Raw genomic sequence first — 22,246 nt, forward strand, 5'->3', positions numbered from 1 at the left:
CTCTGCTGTACTCGTGCTGTACACAAAACCCATACCTGGCCATCGAGCAGGGCTAGCCCAGCGGGTCAGCGGCCTAAACGCTCTCCTAGACCTTCCACTTACTAGTCTCTGTTCTACAAATGGAGCCAGTAGTAGTACTTATCTCAAAAAGCTGCTGTGAAGATTGAAGGTGAGAAACATATAAAGTGCTTGGAAGGGTATTTGGCATGCACATGTGTATATTACTCCGCTGTGTCTGACTCTTTTCGAACCTGTGGACTGTAGTCCACCAGGCTCCTCTGTCCATGGGATTCTCTAGGCCAGAATATTGGAGTGGGATACCATCCCCTTCTCCAGGGGATCTTTCCAACCCAGGGATCAAAACCAGGTCTCCTGCCTTACAGACAGATTCTTTACCATCTAAGCCACCAGAGAAGTCCACTTGGCATATACTTAGCACCCAATATATATTACCTTCTCTATTATCAAATGAAAATCATTCCAATGATTTTGACCTGTATATATTGCTATATAAAATATATAGCAATAATTTAAATTCAACATTAAAATTTAATCCTTCATCTGTAAGTCCTCACATATCTAAGCAAGGTATTAGTTTAATTTAAAAAATCTCCAGAGAGAAAATTTCTGAATAAATCTGTATGTATGAAAAGATGTTCTTTAGGTTCTGTATCACTCTCATTTTAACATAAATTTTATCTAGTGAAATATTTTTTCTTGTTTTAACTATTTCTTGAGATACAATGCGGTGACTATATTAGTTTTTCATATAAGTAGGTGAATGTCTATAATAAACCATTGTGGTGGCGGTTTTAGTTGCCGAGTCACGTCCAACTCTTCGACCCCTTGGACCATAGCCTGCCAGGCTCCTCTGTCTATGGGATTCCCCAGGCAAGGATACTGGAGTGGGTTGTCATTTCATCCTCCATTGAAACATTGCAATAAATCTTTATTCTCCCTGAGAAGATCATCTCGAAATGTGTATAGATAAAGCCACTTCAGTTTATTTTGTATAATTAATGAAGCTTTAAAATATGAGTTCTGAGTAAAATTTCTAGCATCTTTTTCTCCAAGGAGGTTGCGTTTACTCTAGAGTTTTTGGAGGCAGCTATAGTACGTGAGTGATTGTCAACCTTGTGAAATAGCTAAGTGAGAAACATATATTGTTTTTTTCCTATTGACCTGAATTATCTTAACTGGCTCCACTGAATTCATTAGGTAAATATTCAACCCTCAGATTGTCTTTCCTGTTTAAAAGATCAAAGTAGGCACTGAGAATGGTTTCTGATTAAAAATGCAATTCATCTAAAATAGAGGCAGCTAACTATAAAATAGCATACCACCAAAGTTAAGCTTTTAAAATGAAAATTAAAGTTTCAGTTGCAGAACTCAATATGAGTAAGTGAGAAAGAAAGTTCTCTTCAGGAAAAACAGAGAGAAAAACACATAAACAAGACAAAGACATTTATAGGCATAGAGATAATTCAAGCAAGTGAAAACTTTAAAGCTATTAAAAACATCCTCAGAGAGATAAATAAGGATATGAACTCATGAAATAATAAAGAACCCTTGGAAACTGAAAATATTATAGCAGAAACAAAAACTTTAATAAATGATTTGGAAGATACAGTTGAGGAGTCTTCCAGTAAGAAGGAAAAAAAACTCAAAAAGATGGAAATTGGAGAGGGAAAAAAAAGTATAGGATCACTGCAAAACATCCAATTTCTATCTAAAACGTGACTACCTCTAAGATAAGGATTTTTTTTTTGTTTTGTATATTGCCTAGAACAAAACCAGACACATAGGACATCCTCAATATGTACTTTTTTAAAAAATGGAATGAGTTGAAGACATAAGAACAGGGAAAATAGAAAGGAGCAAATTATCAGATACAAGAAAAATTTCAGCATATTTCCAGAGTGAAAAGATCTTAACATTCAAAAGAGTCCTTAGCATAAGGAATGGGGAAAGACCCATATCAAGATACATGATTGCAAAACTATAGGAGATCAGAGAAAAGCTTCCAGAGAGGAGGAGAAAATTCATGCATAAGATCAAGAATCAGAGCTGCTTTGAACTTCCCAAGAGCAAAGCACGAACTGTGTCAGATAGCAGTTGGGAGTTGTCAGCATGTGATTTTATACATTCTTTTATTTGTCTTATAATACAGAGAAACCTATTTCATTTATGCCCAATGACAGAGAACAATCTACTTTAATATCATGTGAAACTAGTACTTCTGTGACACATGTGCGTCCGTGCAAAGTTGCTTCAGTCGTGTCTGATTCTTTGCAAACCTATGGACTGTAGCCCACCAGGCTTCTCTGTCCATGGGATTCTCCGGGCAAGAATACTGGAGTGGGTTGCCTTGCCCTCCTCCAGGGGATCTTCCCAATGCAGGGATTGAACCCGCCTCTCTTCTTATGTCTCCTGCATTGGCAGGCAGGTTCTTTACCACTAGTGCCACCAGGGAAGCCCCCCAGCGCCACTAAAGTCTTTTGAAATAGTCATCAGATATGAAAAGCCAGTTCATGTCTCAAATTTTGTAGCTTGATATAGTTCCACGGTGCCAAATTAAAATTAAAACCACTAACTACTCAGTCTGTTGAAGGTGGCCTCATTGCATGCAATTCTAACAGGTAGAAAATGGAGGCAAAAAATGACATTATAGGACTTTCTGGTAGTACAGTGGAGAGGAATCCATCTGCCAACGCAGAAGACAGGAGCTCTATCCCTCGTCTAGGAAGATTCCACATGCCTTGGGCAACTAAAACCTGTGTGCCACAACTCTTGAGCCTGTGCCCTAGGGCCCACGGGCTGCACGTGAAGCGGGCGTTCCTGGAGCTGGTGCGACCGTGGAAGCCACCTGAATAAGAAGCCCAAGCAACACCACCAGAGGGTAGCCCTTGCCCTCCTCAACCTCGGAAGGCCCCATGCGGCAACGAAGACCCAGCACGGCCAAAGAGCAATCATCACAACAAGAAGTATATACAGTTTTTTAAAAAGTAGAAATTATATAACACAAAATTGATCCTCAGATGTCCACTAATAGAGACTTCCCTGGTGGCCTAGTGGTTAAGACTCTGCATTCCCAGTGCAGGGGCCTGGGTTCAATTCCTTATCAAGGAACTAGATCCCATGTACTGCAGCTAAGACCTGGGGAAGCCAAATAAATATAAATAAGTGTTTTTTTAAATGTCCACTAATAAAGTAAAAAAAAAAAAAAAAAAAACTAAAAATGCTTACCTCTGGCCAGTATTCATGTGGTGACCAGGGCCAGTGAAATTGCCGCAAGACTCCTTACATCTGGATTGTCGATCTTTGAATGTCCAGGTACTTTCAATCGTAAAGGATGGAAACTCAACTCAATCTAATTTTAACAAGAAGAGAATGAAAAGGCTCCAGGCAATGTGAAGTCTGAGGATGGGTCCTGCTTCTAGCGTAAGTGGATCGAAGGGTGCAAATCACATCATTAGCTCTCTCCTTCCACCTTTCTCTTCACGTTTCTCCCTCTTGCTTCTGTTTCTCTCTGTGTGGCTTTATTTTCAGACAGGTTTTCTCCATATAGGAACAAAAATAGCAACCAAACAGCCCAGGCTTACATTATTCTCACAAGTAGCAATTCCAAAAATAAGAGTGCAACTTTTACTGCCCTAACATTTGCATCAATCTTTGAAAACAACTTAGATGATGTCTCTTGCTTCCTCCTCAACTGAGTGTCTGTCTAAGGGCAGTAAGTACTCTGATTGGGCAGCCTGGTTCATCAACCCATGTAACTGACAGGTCCACCCGAATCCCATGAACTGGGAGGGAGAGAGAGCTTTCAAAAGGAATGGAGGGAAGAAGACTCCTCCATATCCACTACCCCAAAAGTAACAGATGGCCACTCACATGAAATTTTCCCCTAGGAGTCAAAAGTCTTCATGATATTAGAGACAAAATAAAACTCTGTGTTTTTAAAATTAGTTTTTATTGAAGTATAATTGCTTTAAAACTTAGTAGTTTAATGAAGAGCATACTTGAGAAAATTATCACCTTGACGTGATGGATGGCTTAATTAGAATTTAAAAAAGAAAACACGCACAACATTATCCAAATCACTGGAGGTATAACATCCTTGGTTTCTAGGAGATATGTAAATGATTCTATTGTATTTTTAAGTTGTAAATGGATGTTGCCAGGTTCCTTGAAACTGGAGTGTTAGTAGCTTGCTTGGTCATGCAGACTCTTTGTGACCCCGTGGACTGTAGCCCGCCAGGCTCCTCTCTCCATGGAATTCTCCAGGCAACAATACTGGGGTGGGTAGCTATTCCCTTCTCCAGGGTCTCCCGCATTGCAGGCAGATTCTTTACTCTCTGAGCTGCCAGGGAAGCCCAACTTGAAACTGAAATCACAACTTTGTCCATAGGACTTTACACAGAGAGACACATCTTGGGAGATAAATGCAAATCTCAAATTATTTCTATACACATGTGCCCCCAACATCATACTAATATTTGGTGGCTATGATATTCTCACAGTCTCTGATTCTTGAAATCAAGTGTGGACTCGTCCTCTTTTTTGAAAAGTGTCTCTCTTCTACCACTTCAGTTTATAATTATTTTTGGCTGCGCTGGGTCTCCATTGCCCTGCGCGGGTTTTCCCAGCTTGCAGCAAGCAGGGCCTGGACTCTCCAGGGCTGTGTGCAGGCTTCTTATCGCAGTGGCTGCTTCTGTTGCTGAGCGCAGGCGCCAGGCACACGGGCTTAGCTGCCCCACGGCCTGTGGAATCTTCCTGGACCAGGGATCAATCCCATGTCAGAGTCTCATCTTATTCTTAACCCCCAGGGAAAGTCCTCTACGACTCTAATACGGCTCTGGGACTTAATCTGACCAAAACACATTCTATTCCTTTTGCTTAGTAAATCATCTTTCCTTGAATCTGTCAGAACCTGACTGACTTCCAGCTTCTCTATCTTCCCTCTCCCCACAGACCCCAACCATCTGGCTCCTAAAATAAACCTCAGCATCTGGAAGGCATCCTACCAATGGTCCAGGGACTTGACACACAAGTCATACTTACTGATAGACCAGCTCTGACTTCAAGCTTCAATAACTGGGCTTCTGACTTGTCCAAGGCCACATTTTCTGGCTATCAGTTCTAGATGGATTATCAGTTCTACATCTCTGTCTGTTTCCTGGGCCTGAATCCCTGACTTAGAAGCTTGTTGGGAACCTCTCTTTAGACCTGGAGACTTTGCTTTGATCTTAATCACTCCCTCCCCATTCTTCTCATCCCAGGGACTGGGTACTCACTGTTGATCTGAAACAGATTGCCAGATATTTCTCCAGCAAAGATGTGTGTATGTGGGCTCAGCAGAGAATTACAGTTCAGGGTCTACAACCACGGTGAGCCATGGGCAAGTCCCCACAGAGCCAGGGAAGGAGAACACTCTTAAAGAGGGAAGAATGGACAGTGAGAGTCAGTTTTCCACAGCCCACAACTTTTCATCGGCTGAGTCCTTGTCAGGAAAGAAGTCTTCTCTCTTCCTGCTGGACTCTGCTATCCGCACAGAATGTGAGAGTTTCCCCATTCTGGCCTCTCAATTCGGTTGAGATTTCTGTTTATTCTTTTTTTCCAGCACCATGACCTCCCCATGAATATCTGACAGATAGGTGACGCTCAGTATTTGGAGAGCTATGTAGAGAAGCATTAAACTTCTACCATCTGAGACCTTCCAACTTCCTCGTGTTGGGCCCATGCTTTCCTGGACTGTAGCCTGCTGTCTCTTACTGCGGCTTCCAGAAAGTTCCAGCCTCTTCGGCTCCTTTGTTGTTTTTCAGTTGCTCAGTCGTGTCCAACTCTGCAACCCCATGGACTGCAGCATGCCAGGCTTCCCTGTCCTTCATGATCTCCTGGAGTTTGCTCACACTCAAGTCCACTGAGTCAATGATGCCTTCCAACCATCCCATCCTCTGTCGCTGTGTCTGCTGCGCTATTGGTCCCTTTCTATGCCTATTTTACCCCAGCAGGGGGAACCCGTTTACAGCCCTTCTCTACATCTCAGGAGAGCAAGGTGATTTCCTGTCCTGCTGCATTTTCTCAATACCCTAAGTTTCACTTCATGAAAAAGTTACTCGTTAAGAAGAGTAATTTAATTGGGTGCTGGGAGAAGACAGCCAAGCTGGATTGTAGGAATTTTTATACTTCTTTTGTGCTATGTTCATAAAAAGAATTTATGTTTAACTTCCCTTACCATTCTAGATTTTGTTGTTTTTGTCTATCACCTTTAGTGTTGGGGAACTGAGTGTTCCCATTTCATAGGACTTGGAGGCACGAAATTCGAACAGCCTTTGTCTCAAAGGTTAACCCAGGACCAGGACCTGGCCATGATCTAACCAGAATCACTTTCTTCCCCTGCTTGGCCAACCAGAGAGGTTGGCCATACCAGAAGGGCTGACCAGCCCTTCCCTAGGATTGCATGTGAACAGACTTTTGAAATTCGTTGTTTCTTTGTTTATGGCTCTGCTGGGTCTCCGACGCTGTGTCGGCTTTTCTTGAGCGGTGGTGCTCGGGCTTCTCATCGTGGTGGCGCCTCTTGTTTCAGACCACAGGCTCTAGGAGGGCAGGCTTCGGTGGTTGTGGCACGTGGACTCAGCAGTGTGCACAGGGAAGCCCTGACGTGGACAGGTGTGGACAAGAAAGTGGCGGAGTTGTGCTGTGATGTAGCCTGGGGCTGCTGGAGCTGTCTTCCCCACCGCATAAGAAAGGCACCCAGAATGAAGATATGGAACCAAGATGTGAAGATACAAAATTAGGGAATGGAGCCAAGCCAAGCAGAGAGGAGAAATGAGATAAATTTTTAATTAACACACTTCTTGTTCTTCCTGATATGTGAACCAGTGAGTGGCTTTTTATTCTTGTTTTAGCTAGTTTGAGTTGAATTATTGTCCTTATGATTAAGAGTCTCCACTAACAGAAGTTTGTTTGAAGATATTCACATATATAACCAAAATCTATCTGCTGGAGTCCTGGGGGCTAAGCTCTCCCCTATCTTCCCCTTCAAATTCTAACCCAATGGATAGGAGAGGTAGAGAGAGCTTCCTCATAAACTGTGCTGGGGGTTCCCTGGCAGTCCAGTCATTAGGATTCAGCACTTCCACTACCACGGGCTTGGGTTTGATCCTTGGCTGGCGAACTAAGATCCCCCAAGCTACGAGGCACGGCTAATAATAACAGTAATATTAATAAAATATGTTGATATAATGTGGCTTCAGTCTGAGGCTAAATTCGGGCTAATCTCAATTCCCCGAGTTCCTCTAGGCCCTCAGTTCCTCTAAGGCCTGTCAACCCATCTTTAGGGAGAGTGGGTCTGCAAGGAAGACACTCCCTCAACTGGCTTTGGCTGGACTTGCCTCAGAAATCCTGTCACCTGTAGAACAGAAAGTGAGAGTCACTCAATCATGTCCGACTCTTCACCAGAATACCGGAGGGGGTAGCCTATCCCTTCTCCAGGGGATCTTCCCAACCCAGCAATCGAACCGGGGCCTGCTGCATTGCTGGCAGATTCTTTACCAGCTGAGCTATGCAGAACAGAGTGCATGGCAAACGCAGCTGATGGTGAAGCCTCTGAACTCCCTTCGCAGTGCCGTCCTCCTGTCTCCAGTGGCTTGTCTTGATGTCACTAATTACATCAGTCACTCTTGGTGCAGAAAAGGATGGCGCCCTCAGGAAACCAACCTCCACAGAAATCTTTCTTCCTCTGGAATGTGAAGGAGAGTCATTCCCCTTCTGGGGTCCTTCTGTCCCTTCCTTAGCGCCTCACCCTAGCTCCTCCCACATCATAGCGCTATAGCTAAGTCACTCAATCATGTCTGACTTTCTGCAGCCCCATGGATTGTAGCCCGCCAGTTTACCATGTCCGTGGAATTTTCCAGGCAAGAATACTGGAGTATGACAGAAAACCACAAAATTATGTAAAGCAATTATCTTTCAATTCTAAAAATAAATTAAAAAAAAAAAAGGAATACTGGAGTGTGTTGCCATTTCCTACTCCAGGGGATCTTCCTGACCCAGGGATTGAACCTTCGTCTCTTGCATCTCCTGCATTGACAGGCAGATTCTTTACCACTAGTGCCAACTGGGAAGCCTGTATCATTCAAAGTGCCTTTGTTTAAAACAATATATTTATCTATTTGGTAGTATTGGGTCTTAGTTGCAGCTTGTGGGCTCCAAGGCCCCAGGCTCAGTAGTTGCAGTGTGAGGGCTTAGTGGCCTCTCGGCATGTGAGATCTCAGTTCCTCGACCACAGATCGAACCTGTGTCCTCTGCATTGGAAGGTGGATTCTTAACCACGGGACCACCAGGGAAGTACCTCACTCACAGTACTTTACCCTCAGGGGTTGGCATAAAGCTCGGGATGGAACAATCAGAGTTGGTCTCTGGACTTTCTGAACTGAATGGAACCTTCTATGCCCCCTTACTCAGATAACACCGCCTTCAAAGTCACTCTCCTTTCTCCGGGTCTTCATACAAGCTCTCCCTTCAAATGGAATGCTTTCACTGTCATCTCACTTAAATAGCCTTTTGTCTCTTTTTTAGGCCTCTGATGAGATAAAAGTCACGTTTTATGGCAAGAAAAGAAAAATTTAAACATAAGATTTTTCTCTGACCGTCTGGGCCTTCTCCCTCCCCTGTAGCGTGTGTTGTGTGTCTGCATTTACCAGGTCTCCTGAGGGGATAAACACTGCTTCTTCATCTTGTAAAGGGTCGTGATGACGCATGACTTGCTTTGTACCTGCAGACCCAGATTGTGTAAACTGTCAATATGTCTTTTGAGGGCTTCTCTGGTGGCTCAGACAGTAGAGCGTCTGCCTGCAATGCGGGAGACCCGGCTTCGATTGCTGGGTCACCCGGCTTTGATTGCTGGGTCGGGAAGATTCCCCTGGAGAAGGAAATGGCAACCCACTCCAGTACTCTTGCCTGAAAAATCCCATAGACAGAAGAGCCTGGTAGATTATGGTCCATGGGGTCGCAAAGAGTCGGACACGACTGAGCAACTTCACTTTCACTTTCACTATGTCTTTTGATGTTTAACTTTTTTGTCTCACAAATGTATAACTGGGTTTTGACCTCTAGTGGGTAAAACAGTCCTCAGAGCTTTCTGAAAGATTGTCTGTCTCCCAGATTGGCTCGAATAAAAATTTCCATTCTTTCCTTAGATTGACTATTGATTAATTTTTTTTCTCAACACGTCAAATATGACTTCTTCAACTTAAAGATGAGCCCGTCAAAGAGGTTTTCCCTGACAGTTCTGTTGAAACTAGCTCTCCCTTGGGAATTCCCTGGCTGTCCAGTGGCTGGGACTCTGTGCTCCCCTTGCCAGGAGCTCGAGTTCCTCGGTCAAGGAACTAAGATCCCACAAGCTGCAAAAAAAGAAGCAGGACTCCCACTGTGATCTCCATCTCAGCCCCTTATTCTACAACAACAGCAAAATGGTCACTGTGTTTATGTATAGGCTGATGTAAGAAAATAGAATATATTTACAACTAAAAAATGAGATAAAGACGTACTTTCAAATATCTTTTAAAAATACACTATAAGAAAAAATTGGGGAGGGAGGTTCAAGAGGGAGGGCACATATGTATACCTATGGCTGACTTATGTTAATATGGCAGAAACCAACCTGATATTGTAAAGCAATTAGCCTTCAATTTTAAATAAATAATTTTTTTTAAAGGGGGGGAAATGATCCCAAACCTGGATTGGGAAGATGTTGCATTCCTGATAAAATGCTTAAGGAGTTTTCTGAAATGTAACTGGTTAGGACTTATTCTGGAAAAAACAATCATCTGTCCATTTAACCTAAATGAACATTCTTTTATACTCCATCTATGGGCTTCCTGGCCTTCCCCTGTGGCTCACCTGGTAAAGAATCCACCTGCAACGTGGGAGACCTGGGTTCGATCCCTGGGTTGGGAAGATCCCCTGGAGAAGGGAAAGGCTACCTACTCCAGTATTCTGGCCTGCAGAATTCCATGGACCGTATAGTCCACGGGGTCGCAAAGATTCGGACACGCCTGAGCAACTTTCACACTTCACACACTTCACATGGGCTTCCCAGGTGGCGCTAGTGGTTAAAAAAAACCCACCTGCCAATGCAGGACACAATTTAGCACATATACAAAATTAATTAACTGATTTTCCTATGAAACAAATAACATCTTATAGTATCTTTACTTGCTATATTTGTTCATAACTTGTTTCTAGTCTTTACCTCGAACTAGACCATAAGGTATTCAATTAAGCTCCAATAGGTCAGGGACCAGATGTATATTATTTATCTCCAGGAACAATTAGCATACTACCAGGCAAATAGTAGGAGCTGCCAGGATATTTGTTAGATATCAGTCATAAGTGAGCGAGTAAAATTTTAATGTGTGCCCATTTATAGACTGGATACATTTAAACGAAACTTAGTGTGACTCTCCTCTTTTCAAGACAAGTTACCCCAAATTGTGGCCCCTTGTTGTTGTGTAGTTGCTCGGTTGTGTCCGACGTCCATTCTCCAGGCAAGAATACTGGAGTGGGCTGCCATGCCCTTTTCCAGGGGATCTTCCTCCCAACCCAGGGATCAAACCCGGGCGTCTTAGGTCTCCTGCATTGGCAGGCGAGTTCTTTACCACTAGCGCCAACTGGGCAGCCCTTGACATGTTGAATATTTTAAGTTGAAGGAGTTTGAGAAAAACAGCAGAAGCAGGAAGGTCATGCCCTTCTCCCCTGGAGCGGATTATAAAAGCCTCAGGTGAGAGGTGCCCTCCTTGTGCCTGGAGGAGAGGAGCATTCTTACAGTGGATCTGAAGAAGAATCCTGACAGACAGGACTTGCTAGTTTCCCTCAGTTTACAACACTCGCCTCACACGCCTTATCCTATTGTATTTCTTCCTAACTGCCCACCTCTTCCTATTTCTAAAGGGGAAGAGGCGGCCCTCTTTTGGCGTCTGCAGTTTGCATCCCTACCTCCTCAGCAGGTACTCTAAAGAAAGGCTTTTCATCATTAACAGAAGATGGGAGAAAGTAGGGAATGGCAAATAACTAGACATTTTTCTTTTTCATAGTCCTTCTGTTTGAAATCACGTAAGATGAGGAATTGAGTGTGCAATGCCATAGAGAAAACACTAAAGTATAAAGCTTGCTCCTCAGACGCCTGCAGGGACAATCCTTTGTACCCAAACAGATTGTCACTTGGGCACCGAAAGGATTAAGTGACTTGTCTGGGCTTTTGTACTTCATTAGTGCCAAAGTGGCTAGCTGTAAGTCACTGACACCTCAACAGGTAAGGATTCTCTGTGTAACTGTTAGGAAACCATCAGCCAAAACCTTCTGCCCTGGCCAGGCATGATAATAATCGCTTGGATGAGCTATCCCACAACAGGAGGTCCTGATGAGGAGAAAGGAACTGACACAAGCTGCTGCGAACCAGGAGAATTCAGGAAAGTTTGTAAAAAGGAGAGAGGCGATGCCAGCTTATAATATGTCCTGCCAACCTCCCAGAAACCCTCGCGCTGGAAACCGTCTTGACTGAGAGAGGTCCATGCTACCAGGAAGGCCCTGGAATTGAACCAAATATGGGCCCAGGCAAGATGACTGGCCAGAGGTACCTGGAAGGACTAACCTCACCACCAGGAACCCTGAGACTGTGAGCAGGCAGAGCACTTCTCTGGGTTCCCTTCCCCTGCTGCTCTCCACCTGAGTACCCCTTCCCAATAAAGTCTTTTGCACTGTCAGTATGTGTGTTTCCTAGGACACACATTTCTGAGTGCTAGACAAGAGCCCACTCTCAGTACATAACTTCTAAAAGAATGCATGGCAAATGACCTTTGTATGATTTTTAACTTACTTAAACTTACTCTCATTTAAGATGTCTTTTATTCTAGATTGCAGCAGCCATGAAATTAAAAGATGCTTACTCCTTGGAAGGAAAGTTATGACCAACTGAGACAGCATATTAAAAAGCAGAGACATTACTTTGTCAACAAAGGTCCATCTAGTCAAGGCTATGGTTTTTCCAGTAGTCATGTATGGATGTGAGAGTTGGACTATAAAGAAAGCTGAGCACTGAAGAATTGATGCTTTTGAACTGTGGTGTTGGAGAAGACTCGAGAGTCCCTTGGACTGCAAGGAGATCTAACCAGTCCATCCTAAAGGAGATCAGTCCTGAATGTTTATTGGAAGGACTGATGCTGAAGCTGAAACTCCAATACTTTGGCCACCTGATGTGAAGAACTGACTCATTGGGAAAGACCCTGATGCTGGGAAAGATTGAGGGCAGGAGGAGAAGGGGACGACAGAGGATGAGATGGTTGGATGGTATCACCGACTCAATGGACATGAGTTTGGGTGGACCTCCGGGAGTTGGTGATGGACAGGGAGGCCTGGTATGCTGCGATTCATGGGGTCACAAAGACTGAGCAACTGAACTGAACTGAGATACAATTTTATTAAAAAAAAAATGTGTTGCTAAATCCTTCATTAGATCTAGTAAGTGTCTGAGATGCAATAGGCCTCCTGCATGTCTTCCTTCCTTTTGCCAGTGAGGGTTTCCAGTTACACAAATGTAGGTCTAAGGTCACTGGAAAAGAGATTTTCAGCCTCGCACCATTCAGGCAAATGTTTAATGTCCAACCAAAGAGCTAATTCTACACGGGACAAAAATAGATGGAAATGGGTTACTTGTGGTTCAGCGTGGCTTGCTTTTTTGAAAGCACAGAACTGATTTCATTTTTATATCCTGGTCTCTTCTGTACAATGACTTAGAAATATAGAAATTTTCAAGAGTATCTGTTATTCTCAGTGGCACAAAATGGATATTTAAAAGAGCCTAAGTGGAAAATAGAATGCAATTCACTGTACTCCTGCTTTCAGTATAATTTGAATCTTTTTTTTTAAAGACACATACTGTTTTCTTCACTGATCGTGAAAGAAATATATATCTATTGTGAATAAATATCTATCTATCTATCAAATATACGAAATAAAAATCATCAGTAATCCCAAACCCCAAAAGTAATGACTATTGACATTTTGGGATATTTTCTTTCAGTCATCTTTCTACAGATAAGATCCATGTCAAGGGCCTGAGACCCATGCAGTCACACAGTACTCGCGTTCAGAAGAACCCTACCTTTGGCTTAAGACTCGTTGCTGTGTTGGAATTATTAATGATTTTTGGACAAGGGTTTCTGCTTTTTCATTTTGTACTGGGCCCTGCAAGTGATGTCACCTGTCTAGTCTACAGATGTTCATGCACACACACACGTACTAATTATACACACATATATTACATGCATATCGGGCTTCCCTGGTGGCTCAGAAGGTAAAGAATCCACCTGCAATGCAGGAGACTCAGGTTTGATCCCTCAGTTGGGAAGATCCCCAAGAGAAGGGAGTGGCAACCCACTCCAGTATTCGTCCCTGGAGAACCCATGGACAGAGAAGCTTGGTGGGCTACAGTCCATGAGGTCACAAAGGGTCGGACATGACTGAGCAACTAAGTATATAACATATACAATATAAATATACAATATATTTATTAATCTGTCATTAAAAGTCTTTATAAACAGTTTAAAATATTTGCATAATATTTCATAATATGGAAACATAATTTCTTATTTAATTATGTCCCTATTTTTGGTACTGAGATTGTATAAAATTTTGTACTGTTATAAATAATGATGAGGAACATCTTTTCATATTATTTTAAAATATATTTCTAATTATTTCCATAAAATAACATCCCAGAAGTAAAACTGAAGATTTAAATATTTTGGAGCTTTGTATTTAAATTTTCAAGTAGCTTTCCAAGTAGAAAGATTACTATTACTAGCCAAGTATAAGAAACTCTCCTTCATTCCCTTAGCAGCAAAAAATATTAAGAAATATTTGGTAATTGAATAAGCTAAAATATTATCCAGGTACCTTAATTTCTATTTCTTTGACTACTAGAAAAGGAAGTTTTAAACAGTATATACTAGTCATTTTAATTTATTTTTTTGGAATTGCCCCAGAATGCAAATTTCTCAATGGTTTCTTTAAGGTCTTCATGTCCTCCTACTTCTGCTTTATCTTCTGCCTCTCTCTCCCTTCTTATCCCCCCTGTATACTCTCAGCTCCAACTACACTGAATTTTATTCATTTCTGAGAAGTTGTCATACTTTCTCTTCTTTCTGCCCCTCCAAACATTCTACATATGATTTCTGGACATCTTTCCCTGTAGTTCTCTTTCTGGTTAGCTTCTATTTGTCTTTAGCTCTCAACTTAAACATAATTTCCCTTGAAAACCTTCCTTGAATCTCTAATTAGATTGGGTACCCCAACTAGAGACCAAACCTGCACTTCTTTCTTTCTTTTAATTTTGGCCAGACAGCTCAGCGTTCAGGATCTTAGTTTCCCAACCAGAGATTGAACCCATGCCCTCTGCACTGGAAGTGTGGAATCTTAATCACTCAACTACCAGGAAGTCCTTTCTTCTAAACTTCTCATATTGGAATAATTTTAAATTTATAGAAGAGCTTGCAAAGCCAGTGTAGAGTTCCCATATACTCTTTACCCAGCTTCTCTTCCTAATAACATCTTGCATATAGTGATATGTCTGGCAAAACTAAACTGTGAGGACAGATAAGATACTATTAATTAAACTACAGACTAATTTTTTTCACTAATATTCTTTTTCTGTTCCAGGGTCCAATTTAGGAGAACATATTGCATTTAGTCATCACTTCTTTTTTAGTCTGCTGTACTTCTTACATTATCTGAAAAGAAAGTGAAGTCGCTCAGTCGTGTCTGACTCATTGCGACCCCATGAACTGGGGCCCACCAGGCTCCTCCGTCCCTGGGATTCTCCAGGCAAGAATACTGGAGTGGGTTGCCATTTTCTTCTCCAGGGGAACTTCCCTACCCAGGGATCGAACCCAGGTCTCCCGCATTGCAGGCAGACACTTTAACCTCTGAGCCACCAGGGAAGCCCTCTTACATTATAGTACTTGGTATATTTTATTCCAGTTGCTTCCCTTCTAGAATTTACGTTCTATGAGAACAGGGACTATGTATCTTTCACCATTGTATCCCCATTTCTTACAGTATTCATAGTAAGTAGAATATGACTGAGTATATAACTGAGTATAAAGCAAGACTTTTCTTAGAGAATCTCTCAAAAAAGGGAAAGCACCATCCACTTATTTTCTTAGAAAATCTCTCATATTATGGGGCATTTTCTCAATTATTTTACTCCCATAAAACAAGGTTCAAGGAACACACATCAGCCTGAAACGACCTCATTAATTGCTGGAGGCTTAGAGATCTTCTGTTGGGATCAGGAAAAATGTAGGTAAAGACATTTTAAAACATTTAGTTATCTGCATTTTGGAGGTTGTGACCTCACTGTTGCAAGGCTGCATGTCCTTATAAACAAGGCTTTTAAAAGGAGATGGGGTGGGGAGAAAAGGAGATGGAGACTGAGGGACAAAGACTTATTTTAAAGTTTACTGTCAAAAGCTTTTGCAGCTATTCAAAGGAGGGAGTGGAGCACTTCTCTGATCAGAACTGCTGTCTCAAAAAAAAAACCAAACTGCTATCTCGGAGACTTCCCTGGTGGTCCAGTGGCTAAGACTCCAAGGCAGGGGGCTTGGGTTCAATCCCTGGCCAGGGAACTCGACCCCACAGGCTACAAGTAAGAGTTCAGATGCTGCAACTAAAGATCACACATGCTGCAATGAAGACTTAAGATTCTGTATGCCTCAACTAAGAGCCGGTGTAGCCAAATAAGTAAATAAGTAATTAATTAAAGGACCAAAAAATACTATCTCCTGCCTGGAACTGCTACAGTAGCCTCCTAAATGATGTCTCCTGAACTTTCTCTGTGTAACTACAATTGGCTCTCCATCAACATCCAGAGTGACTTTTTAAAAATTCAAGTCCTGCAATAGTTTTCCAATCGATCTTTGAATAAAGATCAAAATCCTGAATGATCTACAAATCCTTGAGCACTCACTTTACTGCCTCCCTCTAGCCTGCAAATCTCAACTTCAAGCCTCACTTCCTGGATCTTGTCTGTCCTGCAGTATATGCTGTCGGCCTTCAACTGAGCTTTTCTTAATAGCCCTTGTGAGAGTTACAGTTGTAAGTATAACTCTGTGAGAGCAAGAGTTAGTTCAATTTTTTCTCACTTTTATATTTCCAACATCTAGCAAAGTACATGGCATAGGTAATCTGAAGCACTTGAAATTAGTTTAAAAAGTGACTGAGCTGCTTCTGTAACAGTGAGTTCTAAAAGAGGAACCTTTAATGTTTGTACTTTTCAGTTTCTGGGCATCCAGACGTTACTCAGAGTTTTGACATCATAAGAAATGACCATCTAACCTGGCCTTGACCTTCCAGTTCTATGATTCTGGGATCAAATACCTGTCCAGTTTAAGTAAATCTTATTTGTAGATCCTCATGTTTAGATGTCTTAGAATCAAGATAATAATTAGAAACCGATATATGCCGCCTAATTCTTGGAGAAATCTTTCATCTCTACCTAATTTCAATCTGATATTTAGCACATGAGAATTCCGCCCCCCCTCCCCCCGCCGCCACCCCGAGCCCTCTAGGCCAGAGTTGTTTTTCAGATATTCCAAATTCTTCTCCTGGCTAAAGACATTTCAGGTATCCTACAAATGAGGGCTCACTTTCCAGTATTTGTAGCTGACAAAGAGAAGGAAGGTAACTCTGTGCAGCATGCATTTCATGAAATCTCCTTGGAAAGTAAAGTTTTGCTTCTCTGACTGATTCAGTTCTGTAACTTGTGTGCCTCTTGTAAGTTGGAGGAGTGGTCACCAGGCAGTGGTGTAGAAGGAACTGTCAACTGTTTGTACTTCATATAACCTATCTGGGAGGTAAAACTGAATTAACAACAACTGTATCTCCCAGGGGTACAATGCTCTGTGCAATGTGCTTGGAGAAAGTTGTTATCAAAAGTTGTGTCTTGCTCAGAGAAGCCACAATGCTCTATATCCCTCAGGCTATTTCTTTACTCACTGGCCACAGGCTTGACCTGCAGCTCTAGTCCTAAAGAACTCTCTACATTCCCTAAATGCCCCAGGCACATCTTCCTCCTTCTTCCTGAAGGTCATCATAGTTGTCTATTCAAAAGATCACAGATTTTTAAGAAGCCTCCCTTCCAGGGGAATTTAGGGGAGAATGGATAGATGTATACGTATGGCTGAGTCTCTCTGCTGTCCACCTGAAACTATAATAACATTGTTAACTGGCTATACTCCAATATACAAAAAAGTGTAAAAAGTAAAGAAATAATTTAAAAACCTTCTCTTTTTTTCCCCCATAATGATTATCATCCTGCAATATAATAAATATTTTATTTGTTCCCAGAATTTGTCTACTTACTCACACTAAAATGCATCCTCCTTAATGCAGGAATTTTTATTTGCTTTATTCACTGTTGTAGTCCTAGTGCTTAGTGCTTAACACATAGTAGGTGCTTAGTAAATATCTGTTCATAAAATTGATGATGTCCAATCAACATAATAAAGAATATTTAAGATTAACTATATTGTGCATAGGGTTTAATGCAGTTGTTCATTTCAATTGTCAGACAAAAATCTCCAACATAAAATACACACACAACAACAACAACAACGGCCCATTACTTTGGGAGAGTATATATACAAGCGGAAGAAATGAGGTGCAGAATTAGGGAATTCAGACTAGAAGCACCACTGAGGAGTGAGAACTTGAGGACAGTCTAAGTCTGGTTATTTATCACACATGCAGGTGGGGCCTTGGTTGCTAGAAATTATTGCCCTGAATAATTTCTAAAAGTTTCTGCCACTCCTGATCTGCTTATCTTCACTGTCCCCAGGGCTCGGCAACCTGGTTTGCTTCCTTGCCAGAGAAGTTAGAAGATGATAGTAGAATCAGTGTTTTATAACCATGGGAATGGGGTGAGGTAGCTTCCTGGGATGAGGACTGGGTTGCAACAGCAGTTTCAGGAATCTGGTTCCACCTACCTGGACCTGTGCAGGCTCTGGCTTCCCCAGGGTTTTCTTGGAGAAGCAGGTAACTCAGAAAATGCACAGGATTGTCTGCCCCTCTTTCTTGCCTCAGAACTAACAGATAGTTCTGAGGCCCATACATCCTCTCCAGAGGGTCCCATGTGACTGAGCAACCAGTTATGTTTCTATAAGTAGCTACAGCCCTCTTCTCCTTACTCTTCCTTCCCTGGAATTGCATTCATCTTCCCTCTCCACCCATACCCTATGTGCAATAAAAATGAGCTTGCTAAAGAGCCTCTTGCTGAAGGTGAAAGAGGAGAGTGAAATGGCTGGCTTAAGACTCAACATTCAGAAAAGTAGGATCATGGCATCCGGTCCTTTACTTCATGGCAAATAGATGGGGAAACAATGGAAACAGTAAGAGACTATTTTCTTGGGCTCCAAAATCACTGCCGATGGTGACTACAGCCACAAAATTAAAAGATGCTTGCTCCTTGGAAGAAAAGCTATGACAAACCTAGACAGCTTATTAAAAAGCAGAGATATCACTTTGCCGACAAAGGTCCGTCTAGTCAAAGCTATGGTTTTTGCAGTAGTCAAGTACAAATGTGAGAATTGGACCATAAAGAAGGTTGAGCGCCGGAGAATTGATGCTTTTGAACTGTGGTGCTGGAGAACTCTTGAGAGTCCCCTGGGCTGCAAGGGGATCAAACCAGTTAATCCTAAAGGAAATCAGTCCTGAATATTCATTGGAAGGACTGATGCTGAACCTAAAGTACAATACTTGGGCCACCTGATGCGAAGAACTGACTCATTGGAAAAGACCCTGATGCTGGGAAAGATTGAGGGCAGGAGAAGAGGGCGACAGAGGAGGAGATGGTTGGATGGCATCATTGACTCAATGGACATGAGTTTGAGCAAACTCCAGAAGATAGTGAAGGACAGAGAAGCCTGGTGTGCTGCAGTCCATGAGGCTGTAAAGAGTCAGACATGATTGAGCAATTGAACAACAACAACAAAGCTTTGTCCCAGGCTAGAAAACCCAGGCTAGGGCATAAAGAAGAGGGGTTTGTCACAATTCAGTTTCAAACATTACACTGTCAAGACATATCTTAGCCTTCAAAGTGTTCTCTCATGTGTCTTATGGCAAAGAGGGTATATTTTTACTTCAAAATATTGATAGTTAAAATATTAGGGCTTCCCTGGTGGCTCAGACGGTAAAGCGTCTCCCTGCAATGTGGGAGACCCAGGTTCGATCACTGGGTCGGGAAGATTCCCCTGGAGAAGGAAATGGCAACCCACTCCAGTACTCTTGCCTGAAAAATCCCGTAGACAGAAGAGCCTGGTAGATTACGGTCCATGGGGTCGCAAAAAGTCGGACACGACTGAGCGACTTCACTTCACTTCACTTTAGGGGCTTCAATGGTGGTTCAGTGGTTAAAACCCCAAAATTTCACTGCAGGAACATGTGTTCGATCCCACACATGAGGGAAGTTCTGCATGCCACAAGGTACAACCAAGAAAAAAAGCACATATCCTCTCTCTCTCCCCCCATATATATATATATCCCTATATATATAGGGGGAGAGAGAGAGAGGGAGAGAGATAGAGAGAGAGAAAGTGAGATACATGAGAGAATATATTTTAAAATATTCAGTTCAGTTCAGTCTCTCAGTTGTGTCCGACTCTTTATGACCCCATGGACTGCAGCACGCCAGGCCTCCCTGTCCCTCACCAATTCCCAGAGTCCACTCAAACTCATGTTCATGAAGTTGGTAATGTCAACCAACCATCTCATCCTCTGTCATTGCCTTCTCCTCCTGACTTCAATCTTTCCCAGCATCAGGATCTTTTCCCATGAGTTGGTTCTTCACATTAGGTGGCCAAAGTATTGAAGTTTCAGCTTCAGCATCAGTCCTTCCAATGAATATTCAGAACTGATTTCCTTTGACTGGTTGGATCCCCTTGCAGTCCAAGGGACTCTCAAGAGTCTTCTCCAACACCACAGTTCAAAAGCATCAATTCTTTGGTGTTTGGCTTTCTTTAGGTCCAACTCTCACATCCATACATGACTACTGGAAAAACCATAGCCTTCTCTAGATGGACCTTTGTTGGTAAAGTAGTGTCTCTGCTTTTTAATATGCCTAGGTTGGTCATAGCTTTTCTTAAAAGGAGCAAGCATCTTTTAATTTCATGGCTGCAGTCACCATCTAGTGATTTTGGAGCCCCCCCCAAAAGTCTCTCAGTGTTTCCATTGTTTTCCCATCTATTTGCCATGAAGTGATGGAACCAGATGCCATAATCTTATGTTTTTTTGAATGTTGAGTTTTAAGCCAGTTTTTTTACTCTCCTCTTTACCTTTCATCAAGAGTCTCTTTAATTCTTCTTCGCTTTCTGCCATAAGGGTAGTGTCATCTGTGTATCTGAGGTTATTGATATTTCTCCTGGAAATCTTGATTCCAGCTTGTGCTTCATCCAGTCCAGCATTTTTCATGATGTACTCTGCATATAAGTTAAATAAGTCGGGTGACAATATATAGCCTTGACGTACTCCTTTCCCAATTCGGAACTAGTCTGTTGTTCCATGTCGAGTTCTAACTGTTGCTTCCTGACCTGCATACATATTTCTCAGGAGCCAGGTAAGGTGGTCTGGTATTCCCATCTCTTTAAGATTTTTCCACAGTTTGTTGTGATCTACACAGGCAGAAAGTGAAAGAACTAAAGAGCCTCTTGATGAAAGTGAAAGAGGAGAGTGAAAAAGTTGGCTTAAAGCTCAACATTCAGAAAACTAAGACCATGGCATCTGGTCCCATCACTTCACAGCAGATAGATGGGGAAACAGTGGAAACATAGTCAGACTTTATTTTTTGGGGGGGACTCCAAAATCATTGCAGATGGTGACTGCAGCCATGAAATTAAAAGATGCTTACTCCTTGGAAGGAAAGTTATGACCAACCTAGATAGCATATTAAAAAGCAGAAACATTACTTTGCCAACAAAGGTCCGTCTAGTCAAGGCTATGGTTTTTCCAGTAGTCATGTATGGATGTGAGAGTGGACTATAAAGAAGGCTAAGTGCCGAAGAATTGATGCTTTTGAAGTGTGGTGTTGGAGAAGACTCTTGAGAGTCCCTTGGACTGCAAGGAGATCCAACCAGTCCATCCTAAAGGAGATCAGTCTTGGGTGTTCATTGGAAGGACTGATGCTGAAGCTGAAACTCTAATACTTTGGCCACCTGATGTGAAGAACTGACTCATTGGAAAAGGCCCTGATGCTGGGAAAGATTGAGGGCAGGAGGAGATGGGATGACAGAGGTTGAAATGGTTAGATGGCATCATCGACTCAATGGACATGGGTTTGAGTGGACTCTGGGAATTGGTGAGGGACAGGGAGGCCTGGTGTGCTGCGGTTCATGGGGTCAAAAGAGTCGGACACGACTGAGCAACTGAACTGAACACAGTCAAAGTCTTTGGCGTAATCAGAAGCAGAAGCAGATATTTTTCTGGTATTCCTTTGCTTTTTCAATGATCCTGCAGATGTTGGAATTCAATCTCTGGTTCCTCTGCCTTTTCTAAATCTAGCTTGAACATCTGGAAGTTCATGGTTCACGTACTGTTGAAGCCTGGCTTGGAGAATTTTGAGCATTACTTTGCTAGCATGTGAGATAAGTGAAATTGTGTGGTAGTTTGAACATTCTTTGGCATTGCCTTTCTTTGGGATTGGAATTTTTAAAAATTTTAAAAATTACTATCTAGCAAAAGTCAAATAAGCATAAAGTAAATGGTAGAATTTCAAGACTGAAAGACATAAAGATGGGTTATTGTAGTCAGAAAAAGTTGTCTAAAAATTTATTCATTCACTCAACAAAGAGTATAAAGCACTAAGGTAGGTGCTGGAGATAACAAGTGCTGTAGTAGTGAGCAAAACGTATGGACCCTTTTTCTGAAAGGAGCTTAAATACCACTGAAAGAGACAAACGACAGACAAATAAAAACAATATTTTATTTGATGATGCAATGTCAAGTGGTAATAAATGATATGAAGAAAAATAAAGAGCAGAGGACGGATAGAGTGATGAAATGTTCTTTTGGGGAACATGGTTAGAGAAGGCCTCTCTGTGAAGGAAACCTAAGCTGAGACTTTCATGAGGTCAGAGAAGGATTCTTGGGAAAGTCCAAGGACTAGCAACCAGCTCTGCACACTCATAAGACATTTGTT

Source organism: Capricornis sumatraensis, chromosome 8, assembly GCF_032405125.1.
Source record: "Capricornis sumatraensis isolate serow.1 chromosome 8, serow.2, whole genome shotgun sequence".
Taxonomy (NCBI): Eukaryota; Metazoa; Chordata; class Mammalia; order Artiodactyla; family Bovidae; genus Capricornis; species Capricornis sumatraensis.